This window comes from Callithrix jacchus, chromosome 9, assembly GCF_049354715.1.
Source record: "Callithrix jacchus isolate 240 chromosome 9, calJac240_pri, whole genome shotgun sequence".
NCBI lineage: Eukaryota > Metazoa > Chordata > Mammalia > Primates > Cebidae > Callithrix > Callithrix jacchus.
This window is the reverse complement of record NC_133510.1, coordinates 115,552,035-115,566,667: the sequence shown is the minus strand read 5'-3', so window position 1 is coordinate 115,566,667 and position 14,633 is coordinate 115,552,035. Positions and strand designations below refer to the sequence as shown.

The following is a 14,633-nucleotide window of genomic DNA, read 5'->3' as shown; positions in this document are numbered from 1 at the left end:
GTCATTAGAGAAATGCAAATCAAAACCACATTGAGATACCATCTCACACCAGTTAGAATGGTGATCATTAAAAAATCTGGAGACAACAGATGGGAGAGGATGTGGAGAAATAGGAACACTCTTACACTGTTGGTGGGAGTGTAAATTAGTTCAACCATTGTGGAAGACAATGTGGTGACTTCTCAAGGATCTAGAAATAAAAATTCCACTTCCCCCAGCAATCCCATTACTGGGTATATACCCAAAGAACTATAAATCGTCCTACTATAAAGACGCATGCACACGTATGTTCAATGCAGCCCTGTGTACAAGAGCAAAGACCTGGAACCAACCCAAATGCCCATCAATGATAGACTGGACAAAGAAAATGACACATATACACCGTGGAATACTACACAGCCAAAAAAATCGATGAGTTTGTGTCCTTTGTAGGGACTTGGATGAATCTGGAAACCATTATTCTCAGCAAACTGACACAAGAACAGAAAGCCAAACACCACATGTTCTCACTTATAGGTGGGTGTTAAACAATGAGAACACGTGGACTCAGGGAAAGGAGCATCACACACTGGGGGCAGTTGGGGAGGTAGGGGAGAGACAGCGGGGGGTGAGGAGGGTAGAGAGGGATAACATGGGGAGAAATGACAGATATAGTATGCACCTAAAGTAAAATAAAATAAAAAATAAATAAAATAAAGCTTAACTTCCTTGTAATTCCAGTAAACAACCTTCTCCACTGGTTCTAATCAGTAGTTCACATCTGCTCCCCCACCTCTCTACCCCCCAGCTCCATCCTGACTCATCCTGGTCACCTGATCACCTCTGGCTACCTGCTCTGACCCACCTGTAACCGTCCTTCCTGCCAAAACACCCACCCTGCCACTCCAGCACAGACCTCTGCTCTTTCTAAAATAGCCAATCAGGATTAGTATGGCTTGTGCAGTCTAACCCTAGCCAATAGGGAATGACACAGCAGTAGGGACAACCCCCATCAGGCATAAGTACCCCTTCCCGCTTTGTCCGAGCACGTGGCTGCCATTGTTCCATACATATGCTGCACCCTTCTATAGAAGTGAACTGCCTTGCTGAAAGGACGTACCTTCGAGTGCTATTTCTTTTGCAGCATCAAAATTTTACCTATAACAGTGGCATGAATATAATGTACATATCCACTTTCCTATTGATAGGGCAAATTTACATCCCCATTCCCAAATACACTATGCAAAAGATTATAAAAAGAAATAGAATTAAATGTTGAAGGCTTCTGTTTTTTCAGAGGTTTGTCCTAGAAAATGAACCAAACATTTCTCCTACTTACCCCTAAGGACTGCTGTACGGGTTAAAGAACATGATGATGATAATAGAAGTTAACATTTATCAAGCGCTTGCAGACTGCCAACTTCAGGCTAGGCGTTTTGTGTTCGTTGTGCTTTTAATTCTCAACACAACTACTGCTATGGTTTGCCTCTGGTACCTGCCCAAATCTCACCTTGATTTATAATCCCGATAATCCCCACGTGTCAAGTGCAGGACCAGGTGAGGTAACTGAATCACAGGGATAGTTTCCCCCATGCTGTTCTCATGATAATGAGTGAGTCTCATGAGATCTGATGGTTTTATAAGCATCTGCCATTTCCCCTGCTTGCACTCATTCTCTCTCCTGCTGCCCTGTGAAGAGGTGACTTTCACTATGATTATAAGTTTCCTGAGGCCTCCCTAGATGTGTGGAATTATGAGTCAATTAAAACTCTTTTTTTAATAAATTAAGAAGTCTCAGCCAGGCGAGGTGGTTCACGCCTGTAATCCCAGCACTTTGGGAGGCCAAGGAGGGTGGATCACCTGAGGTCTGGAGTTAGAGACCAGCCTGATCAACACAGAGAAACCTACTAAAAACACACACACACAATATTAGCCAGGCATGGTGGTGCATGCCTGTAATCCCAGCTTCTCAGGGGGCTGAGGCAGGAGAATCATTCGAATCTGGTAGGCAGAGGTTGCGGTGACCTGAGATCACACCATTGCACTCCAGCCTGGGCAACGAGCAAAATTCCATCCCCAAAAATAAGATGTCTCAAATAAGTCTTTATTAGCAGCATAAGAACAGACTAATACAGTAAATTGGTACCAAGGTAGTAGGGCACTGCAGTAAAGATACCCAAAAATGTGGAAGTGACTTTGGAACTCGGTAACAGGCAGAGGTTGGAAGAGTTTGGAGGGTTCAGAAGAAGCAGCAAGACATGGGAAAGTTCGGAACTTCCTAGAGACTTGTTGAATGATTTTGACCAAAATGCTGATAGTGATATGGACAACGAAGTCCAGGCCAAGGTGGTCTCACATAGAGCAGGGAGTAGCTAATAGCGTCCCATTTTACAAATGAGGAAACGAGGCTCAGAGAGGGTAAGTTATTTGACTGAAGACATACTGCTTGGAGGGGACCAGAGTAGGATTGAAACTCAGATCTCTGTCTTACAATCCCAACTGCTTAACTTCATACCCTAATGACAGAAAAGGACTTGGGGCAGGTTCTCACAGGTAGTGAGCTCTCAGTAAACGGTAATGGTTGTTACTGATAATAATAAACCATTTTTAAGTCAGACAGGACTATCAGAGCTGGCATTAATTATTCAGTACAACCTGGGGAGAGCGCCCTGCAGTATAGTCTGTATTTAAATTGAGAAGAAGAAAACAGATGACTGAGTGGATCAACCTTTTCCAAAATCTGATTCTAATTATACCCCCAGGGAGTGCCCTAAATCTGCAAACATTGGAAAACTGCACCACTATGATTCCGAAATATATGTTATACAATCTCTTTTCACCAGGCTCAGGGTTCAGGGATAGGAAATAGTGCCCTTATTGAACATACACACTGTACCAGGTACAAAGCTGAATTCTCTATGCATAGTTACTCACTCAGTCCTCACAGCAACCCCGGAGGCAGACACTGTCATCATCCCATGACGTGCTCCAAAAGGTTGAGGCTCAGAGAGGGTGAAGCCACTTATCTGAAGTCACTGGGATAGTTAGTGGCAGAAATGATGTGCCTGTTAACAATATGCAGGGGGCAAAATCAGGACAGCTACATTCCAAGTCTTTCCAACCCCTAAGAACGTTTAAGAAACACTACCTTTAACCTTTTTTAATATCGGGAAGAGAGGGGAAGAGTGACGGGATACCACTAACATTTTGCTTTATACATGGTTGTATTTATTCTATTTCAACGAGCATATTTACTCTTACAATTAAAATGTTTAAGTTCCAAAGAACATCCAAAAAATCAGGTGAGCAAGTTAAAAAATATTTCAAGCTATAACTAACCCAGGGCTCTCTGAATAAATCAAATTCCTACAAATCAAATTGCAATCAGTAGCCTGTGCCCAGGCCAGGGTCAATATAAATCCAGAACACCTTTACAGTAGAGGCTCTCACCTTGATTTATAAAAATATTAAAATGTAACAACATAAAATATAGAGAGAACTGGGGGTTAAGTTGCCACGGACTAGTTAATGCAATGTTACATTGTGTAGACATGAGATGAGACATGTATTAATTTCAGTTTTATGGTTTTCTTCTTTGTTTCAGAGGCTACAACTTCTTTCTAGGATGCAAACATTCCCACAGGCCCTCATAAGGCTTATAAGCACCCAGCACTGAGGCTTGTGGTGCCGCATGGATAAATCAGCTGCCATCTTGGTCGCCTGAATTGAAAGTTAACTCGGTCTTGCTACGCACACACAACAGCTCGTTTTTCTATTCTTCCGTGTTGGTCCTGATAATATGTCAAAGCCAATGCAGCAGGCAGTGTGGAAAGATGCTGACAGCAGAATGCTGAGCAGACAAATGATTAATGGCTACACTCCGGAACAGAGAGGTTAATGACTGGCGTCTAAGATGTCTGAGGGGAACATGTTACACACCCATATTACCAATTAACCTCACCTAAAATATCATAATCTCTGCAGTTAATAGGAAATGACTGTCATCCTAATTACAAGTTCTATACAAGAAGCCAGTATTAGGCAAGGAGACGTTTTTTTAAAACCTCTTTCCGGTTAGTTTCCTAATTTTTTGGCACCCTTTCAATAAGTTATGCTTGGATTCCATGCCCTTCTTAAAGCTGTCCCCAGAAACAGTAGTTGCTGCTGCTGCTGCTGCTCCTGCTGCTGTTATTGGTAACTTTTATTAAGCACTTATCATATGCCAGGTGCTGTGCTGAGTACTTTGTGTGCATTATCTCCCTTCTCCTCCCACTTCACTTATTCATGACCCCTACCTAGTGCAATTTTTCACTCTTCAGTCTCCACACTTGGCCTCTAGGGTTTTGCAGTCTAAGAAATTCAGTTTTACCAAGTACTCTCAAAAGGAAGTGGTCTCTCTAGACTCAGAGCAGCCAAACTCATAAGAGTATGATGTATAAATCAGACTGATGATTTATTCATTCCATAGAAAACCAGAAGCAGTCAGGGGGACAAAAACTCATCTTCTTCACTTCTTCACTAGCCACATTATTTCCTGTTTCAAATATATTCAGGAAAACATAGGGCACACTACTATGTCCCTATCACCTTTCTTTGTACACTGAATTGACAACTTCTGTTCTCTGACTGCCTCACCATGCTAACCCAGTGGATAGAGCAGGTCAGAAGTGTCAACGAGATAACACCCCTAGCAGCTTTCCTCAACTGATAACTGGTGTGAGTGAAGAATAAATTCTTCCTCATGCACACAGCTTTACACACCACGCGCGACCTGACAGTATGTTCAACCCAACCTCCCAAAAGTCCTCTGCAGGATTGAGCACAGTTGCCCTCAGCAAAATCCACTCATTACTGCACCCTGTGTTGGCTTACCGGCTTTCACTATCTTACTGCACACCCTACTAATGCTTCATGGAATCACCCACCAAATAAACTCTTGCACTGAAAATCCTTGTCTCGGGGTCTGCCTCTGCGAATCTAGCCTAAGACAGAAGTTATGTGTAGTCTTGGAATCACAGTCAACTGGACAACCATAACGTTGAGCCGCTCGATTCTAGGGATTTGCCTGATGTATGAGTCAGCTTCTCTTGCCTATAGGTCTAGGAATCCTCCTTTCCGGACAATTCTGGACACATATGCTGAACAGTCTATGCTCCTTTGACTCACTTCTGTAGAGTCTCAGTTAACATAGTCTCTCTTCAGAGGGCAACCAGATGTTCATGCTTTTAATTACAAACCTGTTCCAGACATCTTCCTGACACAAGTGGAAGTTTCTGGGCTCCCCAAAGTCAGGTCATTTACTTGTTTTCTTTTCTTTTAACAGATTTTTTTTGAGACAGGGTCTCACTCCCATGGCCAAGGGACAACCACAGCTCACTTTAGCCTCAACCTCCCAGGCTTAGGTAATCCTCCCACCTCAGCCTCCCAAGTAACTGGGACTACAGACACATACCACGATGCCTGCCTAATTTGTTTGCATTCTTTAGTAGAGATGGAGTTTCGTCATGTTGCCCAGGCTAGTCTCAAACTCCTGGGCTCAAGCAAAAATATGCCTGCCTCAGCCTCCCAAAATGCTGGGATTACAAGCATCAGCCAATGCAACTGGCCTCTTTTAATAGATTTTTACTTATACAAATAATACGTTAAAACTTTTCCCTTCTTACAAGAATTAAAACGGGACAGATAAAGCTTGAGTCCCTCTTGAACACTGTCTTTTCTCAATAATCCCAGTTCCCTTTCCTCCTCCCCAGAAATGACCACTATGGTCAGTTGGTGTGTACACTTCCAAGCTTTTTCCTATGATTTTATGCAGATATATTAAGTCATGGAGAAAGTTTGAGTAGGGAAGGCTAACAGGTCTTCCTTCTGTTCATATACCACACTAGCAACAGTTGAAAAAGAGAAATGTAAATTGCAACACCATTTATCACAGAATCCAAAAATGTTTTTAACCTATGAATAAATTTAACAAAAGAGGAGCAAGACCTCTACATGGACAACAACAAGCATTACGAAAAGGAGTTAAAGAAGATTTACATAAACGGAGAAATGTGCCCTGACCATAGATCGGAAGAGTTAATATTAAGATTTCAATTGTCCTCCAAATTGTTTATGGATTCACTAGAACCCCAATCCAAACCTAGGGTCTACTTTTATTGAAATTTATTAGCTGATTCTAAAATGTATAAAGAAATACAAACAACCTAACAAAAGTCAAGCAATATAGAAGGAGGGTGAAAAACTTAAACTCAGACTTCAAGTCTTACTCAAGCTATAGCCATTAAAATATGGTGCTATTAACACAATAATACACAAAAGACAGAAGGAACAGTACTAAGTCCTGAAGCAGAGCCACACGTATGCACTCACCTGACTTACAGTGAAGGCGGTACTGCAGCTGGAGAGTACAGGAAGGGGACAAGAATGGTTGTTTGAATCAATGGAGCTGGATCGACTGGATGTCCATGTGGATAATAATACAAAACAAAAGTGTGACTCCCCGTTCACACCATACACAAAAGCTGACTGTAAAGACACCATATGACCTAGGCAACATCATGAGACCCCATCTCGACAAAAAATTTAAAAATTAGCCAGGCATCACGGCACATGCCTGTGGTCCCAGCTACTCAGGAGGCTAAGGTAGGAGGGTCACGAATTCAAGGCTGCAGTAAGCCATGATCATACCACTGCACTCCAGCCTGGGCAAGCGAGTGAGAACCTGTCTCGAAAATAAGAAATAAAAAAACAAAGAGACCATACGCATATTTAACTAATTCTCTATCTTGCTTTTCTCACTCGGTGATGTGTTGAGAACTTACCTTCATCCATACATACCAACCTATATAACTTTTAATGGTAGCTGAGTAGCCCTTGCCAGATACGTCATGGTCTATGGAGCGGTTCCCTTCACACATGTGCATGTATTCTCCCCAGTAGTGTCAGAGAAATGGAATTGCTGCAGCATAGGAGCTGGGTCATTTTCTTCAGGCCAAGTAGCATTTCCATTTTTCTTCCAAATTTCACTCTCAGTTAGCACTGGTGTTGTGTGGTTGCCCCCAGGGAGGATGGAATTAATACTCTACCCCAAATTGGCTTGAATGTCAAGAATCATAATGCTACATATACATCAAGAGTACGGAAATGATTCATTAACTCATATAATGTTTCTTTCTGAGAAGAGCAGGAAAAACACCCAAGCTGGTCTGGAATGGCTTGACCAAAGAGAGGGGCAGTGGCTTTGGTTTTTATTATGGTTAGTAGGGTTGGGTTGAATGACGGTCCTGCATGGGTGGTTGAACTTCTCCGCCAATGCCAAAAAAGGTAATGCATAGAATTACTTATTGGCTTACCCAGATATGAGGCAAAAAGGGAAGGAGGAGGGAGAGGGCTTGCTGTCAGTAGTCAAACATTCAAAAATGGAGTTAGACTGTTTATTATAACTGGCTTATCTCAGCTAAGGGAACTATTTTGCTGCATGATTACACACCCTCTGGATCAGTAAATAATCACTAATTAATCATCACAGACTCCAGCTTTAGCTTATCATTTCTGATTAGGCTAGCGTATACTCCTGACTCAGTTTCCCCATCTGAAAAACCATTAAAGAAAGCCACCCGGTAAGAGATCTAGCTAAGCTGCTCACTGATCTTTTTAGTGAGCATTTACTAGGTACTAGGTGCTATTGTGAGAGCTTTTTCATGAATTAACTCCTAGCCATATAACAACTCCATGAATTAGCAGTTTTTATCCTTATTTTACAGGTGAGAAAACAGAAGCACAGAAGTGTGAAGCAATTTGACAAAATTACATAGCCAGTAAGTGTGGAAATGGGATTCAAGACCAGGCTGTCTAGACCCAGAGCCCAAGCCCTCATTACTATGCTAGGCCGTAGACTTCTTCAGAATGACAAATGCCTGTTTCCACTAGGCTGTGCAACTCCAGAATCAAATAGAACACCATGTGGGCAATACCCTCTGGAGCTGTGAAAAAGCTGGGCCTTGCCTGCCTCTAACACAATGCCTGGAATATAGCAAATGCTCAATAAACATTGGTGAATCAATTAATCAATACATTTATACATAATAATAACAACAAAGTACCAAAGAGCTCCAGCTCACACATTGGACATTATTTCAACCTCCCACATTAATAGCAACTAACGAGAAATTCCCCAGTACTTACTAGCCTAAGAGCTCCACCAGAGCAGGAACGGAGTTTATTTTTGCCAGAACCCAAAGACCCCAGCACAGGGCCTAGCATGGAATATTCACTTCAAAAGTATTTGCTGAAAAATGGATGGATATTTGGACAGAAGATAGATACCTGAAGGAATAAATGGAGGGAGGAATTACAAGATAGATGATGAGGTGGATGGATAGATGGATGGATGGATGATTATGTGAGTGGGTGGAAGAAAGATGATTGCATAAATAGATGGGTGGGTGGGTGTGGGGGTAGAATGAGCAGTTAAAATGATGGACTCTGTAGTTATACTGCCCAGGTTCAATTCCCAATTCTGTCAATTATTCCAGGAATATAGATGGAATAAGAGGGCAGAAGGTGAGCCAAAAGTAGGCCCTGAGAAGGAATGAGGGAGTAATTTGTGAGTGAAATAATTGTGGAACACTATAGCCAAAAAGAACAAATTTTATCAAGCACCCTCTTTATACAAATGAGAATACTAGAAGTCGGAGAGATAAAACTATTGGTCCAAAACAACACAACTGATTAGAGGCAGTACCAAAACAAAAGTCTAAGTTTCCTGACTGTCTTTATTCAACCAAGAAACATATATTGAGCATTTACTATGTACCAGGTACTATACTAGGTGCTGGAGACACCACATTGAGCAAAACAGACACAGGATCTACTCTTAGAGCACTCAAAATCTTAAGGGAAGTAAGTATTATATGGGGGAAGTACCAGGAGTTTGGTATATAACAGTGACAACTAATCTAGCCTTGTGATCAAGGAAGGCTTCCCTGAGGAGGTGGCATTAAAGTCAAGACCTAAAGACAACTGAAAAGATGGATAGGAGGCACTCTAGCAGAACCACTCTTAGATAGCTCTATGACCCCAGGATAACTGCCTCATCTCCCTGGACCTCATTTTAATCTTTTGATGTAAATAACAATTAGCACAATAGACAGCACTCAACAAGTGTTGGTTCTCCTTTCCTTCCCAGGAAGGTGGCCTTCCAATGTAACATATCATCTGTGAGGAAAAAGAGTGGGTATATGTATAGTCTAATAACACAAACCATATTGTTCTTTTATTCATTCTGTAATATTTCTTGAGCACTGTCAAGAGCTTTTCCAGACACGGATGTGCAGTTCCTACTCATCAATTCTTACAGAGAATGTATCAGTCAGCAACGGTTAGATTCTGCTGTGTAACAAACGCACCCAAATCCCAGCGCTTAACACAACAAAAGTTTACTGCTCCCTCACAGAGAGTCTGCTGCAGGCCTAGTAACTCAGAAATCCAGGTGTTTTAATCAGCTCTGGCTGCTATAACAAATTAGCATAGACAGGGCAGCTCAAACAGCAAACTGTTTCTCACAATTCTGGAGGCTGGGAAATTCACAATCAAGGTGCCAACAGATTGAGTTCTGGTGAGCATCCCCTTTCTGGTTTGCAGATGACCATCTTCTTGTTGTCACCTCACATGAGCAGAGAGAGAGGCAGCATGCTCTCTGGTGTCTCTTCTTATTATGGCACTAATCCCATTCATAAGGACACTCAGGTCCTAATCAACTCCCAAAGTCCCATCTCCTCACATCACGTTGGGTGCCAGAATTTCAACATATAAATTTAGGGAGACACAATGTTCAGACCATAACACCAAGTTCAAATGATACCCTGATTCCATATTTTCACCATGAGGCCTTCAGATTTCATAGAGCAGAAACAAGCACACAGAGCACTCACACGGGCTTTCTCATGCTTAGGCCTGGGGGTTTTGTATGCCCCTTCTGCTCACAGCCCATTGAAAGGAATGAGTCATATGGCCCCACTTAATTACAAGGGGCTGGGAATGGAGAAGTACTGGGACCACCTGAGGAACATTACTGTCTCTGCCACAAAGGAGACACGCACTCAAAATCAGCACCCAAGAATATACAGTCGGCCATCGGTATCTGCAGGTTGTTCATCCACAGATTCAACCAACCACAGATCAAAAATTTTCCAAAATAAAAATTAATACAGTGGCCAGAGGCAGTGGCTCATGCCCATAATCCCAGCACTTTGGGAGGCCAAGGCAGGCATATCACCTGAGGTCAGAAGTTCAAGGACAGCCTGGCCAACATGGTGAAACCCCGCCTCTACTAAAAATACAAAAATTAGCCAGGCATGGTGGCATGTGCCTGTATCCCAGCTACTTGGGAGGCCGAGGCAGGAGAGCTGCTTTAACCTGGGAGGCAGAAGTTTCAGTGAGCCGAGATCACACCACTGCACTTCAGCCTGGGCGACAGAGACTCCATCTCAAAAAATAATAATAATAATAACTATTTTAAAACAATACAGTATAACAACTTTTATTTTTATTTTAATCTATTTATTTACTTATGTTGAGACCAGGTTATAAGACTGGCCTAAGTTTTGTATTTTTGGTAGAGACAAGGTTTCGCCATGTTGCCCAGGCCGGTCTTGAACTCCTGGGCTCAAGGGATGCACCCACCTCAGCCTCCCAAAGTGCTAGGATTACAGGCAAGAGCCACTAATCCCAGCCAACAATACAACAACTATTTACATAGCATTTACATTGTATTAAGTATTATAAAGAATCTGCAGGTGATTTAAAGTAGCAGGTATAGGTTACATGCAAATACCACACCATTTTATGTCAGCGACCTGAGAACCCACAGATTTGGGTATCAAAGGGAGTCCTAAAACCAACACCTGGGGATACTGAGGAACGATTATAATTACCATAGCAATATGTGCCAGGAAGTTTTTAACTAGATGACCTGGCTCGGGCTCCTGAATTAAGACTTCAGAATGCAGTAGCCACGAACATAAAACCACAGATGAAAAGAAATAAACGACAATCCATCAGACTGTTTCAAAGGCAGGTGAGGAGTTCTACTGAGTTATCTGTCCCTGTAGACTAGCAGTATCCAAGCAGTGATTTCATTTCTGAGCACAAATCACCAAAAACAATGCAGAGTGCAGAAATGGAGCCACACGATTCCCACAGCATCTGTAAGAACAGCCCAGCATGGCATCATGCCCAGGATTGAGTTATTGGGTGCTGTTCTGAAAGCGAAAAGTTCAGCCCGTCACAGCCTGTGCCTAACTGGTACTGAAGTTCAGCTCAAATAAAATAAAACTCACCGGAGGTCTCCCACTCAAATGACCACAGGGACCACTAAATGAGAGAAGTTCATGGGACAGGGAGCAAACAAGGAGGCACATGCCCATTGGCTCACACCTGCAATCCCAACACTTTGAGAAGCTGAGGTGGGAGGATCATTTGAGGCCAGGAGTTCAAGACCAGCCTGGGTAACCTAGTAAGGCCCCCGTCTCTTAAAATTTTTAATTATCTGGGTGTGGTGGCACACACCTTCGTCCCAGCTACTCAGGAGGCTGAGGTGGGAGGATCATTGAACCCAGGATTTTGATGCCAGCCTGGGCAACATAGCAAGACGCCATCTCTATCAAAAAAAATTAATTATCTGGGTGTGGTGGCACAGACCTGTGGTACCAGCTACCCAGGAGGCTGAGGTGGGAGGATCCCTTGAGGCCAGGAGTGCAAGGCACATGCCTGTAGTTCCAGCTACTTGGGAGGCTGAGGCAGGAAGATCATTTGAGCCTAAGATTTCAAAGTGAGCTACGATTGCGCCACTGCCCTCCAGCCTGGGCAACACAGTGAGACCCATCTCTTAATTAATTTTTTTAAAGGTGCTCTTCAATATCACCTAAGTGTTGCTACCTATGCTTATTTTTAGATTTTAAGAGAAGTTGGAAATCTGAATTTTTATGTGAGATCTCTCAATTTTCAAACATAGAAATTAAATAAAATTATTTCAAACACACTTTGGGTTGAACAAAAAATAAATGCGATTCGAATTAATCCAGCGGTCCTAAGGTGCTCTGTTTCAGCTCTAAAACGATGCAGCCTTGAGCCTGAGCCAAATCGGAGTCACCCTACAAGCCATTTCCATGACACTGAGCCCTGATGTCCACCCCACTGGGGGACTCACAGAATGAGGGGGGGCTGTGCTACCTTTGTGGTTCACAGAAACAACATGGGCTTTCTGGTATTCTACGGCTTATGGGATTCTCATGCCAGAGAGAAAGGACCTGCTCAAAGTCACTGGGTGAAAGGTGACTGAGTCAAGACCAGAACCCCCATTCAGCAGGGTGGTTTCCAAGGTGGTGGCTGCGAGAGCTAAGCAGAATTAGCCACATTGAAGTGCCACTCCAGCTGTGCCACTCACTGGCTCTGTGACCCTAGGCAAATCCATTATCTTCTCTGAGACTCTTTTCTCAACACTAATGGCTGATCATCATAAATGAAGAAATTAGTGCCACGTAAATGAAATCGGTTAAAGTCTATGATCCAAGAGGCTCAGAGCCTGGCCCAGAGCCTGGCCCCATTATTATCTTTCTTTTACTTTTTTTTTGAGATGGAGTCTTGCTCTGTTGCCCAGGCTGGAGTACATTGGCATGATCTCAGCTCACTGCAACCTCCCTATCCTGGGTTCAAGCAATCCTCCTGCCTCAGCCTCCCAAGTAACTGGGATTACAGGTGTGTGCCATCAAGCCCAGCCAATTTTTGTATTTTTAGTAGAGACAGGATTTTACTACATTGGCCAGGCTGGTCTGGAACTCCTGACCTCAAGTGATCTGCCCCCCTCAGCTTCCCAAAGTGTTGGGATTACAGGCGTGAGCCAGCACAATTTACTATTTTTCATTCCACAATGTTTATTATTCATCTTCTGTGTTCCACTTACCAGGGATACAGACAAGGTCCCTGCCCTCATGGAGCAAATGGTGCAGGGGGCAGGAGAGACAGACAAGAGATGAATGAACTAATGGATTTATACAGTATTCACTGTTGTGATTAAAAAGAAAGAAAGAAAGTCAGAGATGGCTAGAAAGTGAAAGGAGGTGCCATGTTAAACAGGATGGTCAGGGGAGGTGTCATGAGTTTTGAGACCTGGAGGAAATGGAAGAGCAAGGCAAATCTCCCAGGGAAGAGCATTCCAGGCTGAGGGAACAGCCAGTGCAAAGGCCCTGAGGCAGGGCATGTTCTTGGAGGTGTTCAAAGAACAGCAAGAAGGCCGTGATGGTTAAAACTGAGAGAGTAGGGGTTGTTTCTATTTGTTGCAACAGCAGAGTTGAGGACAGATGCTGGGGATGGGGAGTTAAGTGGGCTGAAGTTTATGGGAATTTGGTTAGCTCCAAGGAGGAGAGAAAGCATAGTTTGTAAGAGGAAGCCTAAGAACAAAGTCGAGAGGCAGGAGTAAGGTGGGCCAGTGAGCAGTGAGGCCTGGGCAGGAGTTTTGGGTGTACCACCCCTCCTGGGTTGGTCCCCACTTCCCCCTCCAGCCTCATCTCTCAATAATTCTATTAATCTCCCCTCTACCAGCCTGGTCCCCTTCTTCCATCCATACCAGAAACCCTGTGTTTTTCCTGCCTCAGGACCTTTGCATATGCTGTTCCTCCTGCCTGCAAGACTCTCCCCCTCTCATCCCACTCCTTTCTCCTCCCCCAGTTTAATCTCTGTTCATCCTTCAGATTTCACTTAAGGTGTCTATACCCCCAAGTACCCTTCCAGTTTCCCCCAGCTGAATTGCAGCCCCTTTAGAATGTTCTCAGCACCCCTATGAAGCTCCACATATCACACTGTGGTCTAATTGCCAGGTTACCATCTGCCTCCTACATCCACTGGCTTCTTGGCATGGGCAGAGTGGGATCTGGGTTTAGTTCTACACCCACAGGCCCCACAGACCAGAAAAGGCACTTAAGTCTCACAAGATCTGATGGTTTCATACATGGCAGTTGTTCCCCTGTACACGCTTTCTTGCCTGTCATCATGTAAGATGTGCCTTTGCTCCTCTTTCACGTTCCACCATGATTGTGAGGTCTCCCCATATCATGGAACTGTGAGTTCATTAAACCTCCTTTCCTTTATAAATTATTCAGTCTCAGAAATATCTTTATTAGCAGCATAAGAATGGACTAATACATTTCCACAGTCTGCTCCATTTAATGGTGTGCATAAAAGGATTGTTTTTGTTCATTCATTTGCTCAACAAATACTGATCAAAAGCATCTTCATTGTGCCAGCAATAAAAGGAACAACAGATATCATAAAGGTACTAATCTCACTTCCATATACCTTAGTTCTCACAATGAAAGCATTCACTCAGCCACCTCGATGCACCTAACATGAGCAGGAAACATGGAACTGTGAAAGGCACCTTTCTTTCCTTCAAGAAGATTAGAATCTAAATTTGTTAATACATCACCTTGTAAGGAGGAGTCAAAGCCAAGAACAAACCTCCAACATTCACCAAGGGCTCACAATGAGTGAGGTGCTCTGCTAAGCGCTTATATGCATTGTCTCAGCCTTCTGCTCAGCCCCACCATGCACTCACTCATTCATTCAACAGGTGTGCAGTAAATCAACTGTGTGCCAAA

At 43.3% G+C, this 14,633-nt stretch overlaps 1 protein-coding gene across 9 annotated transcripts in view; it reads right to left on the bottom strand.

The window, feature by feature from the left end:
• Positions 1–14,633, bottom strand: part of RPH3A (rabphilin 3A) — a 341,396-nt gene that overhangs the window by 312,524 nt on the left and 14,239 nt on the right. For 4 of the 9 annotated variants that reach the window (XM_078337362.1, XM_078337365.1, XM_078337364.1 and 1 more), the window contains exon 2: positions 2,914–3,044. The exons of the other annotated variants lie outside the window; for them this stretch is intronic. The gene's annotated coding sequence lies outside the window, so the exon portion shown is untranslated. The remainder of the gene's footprint in view (positions 1–2,913; positions 3,045–14,633) is intronic. 9 annotated transcript variants of the gene reach the window in all.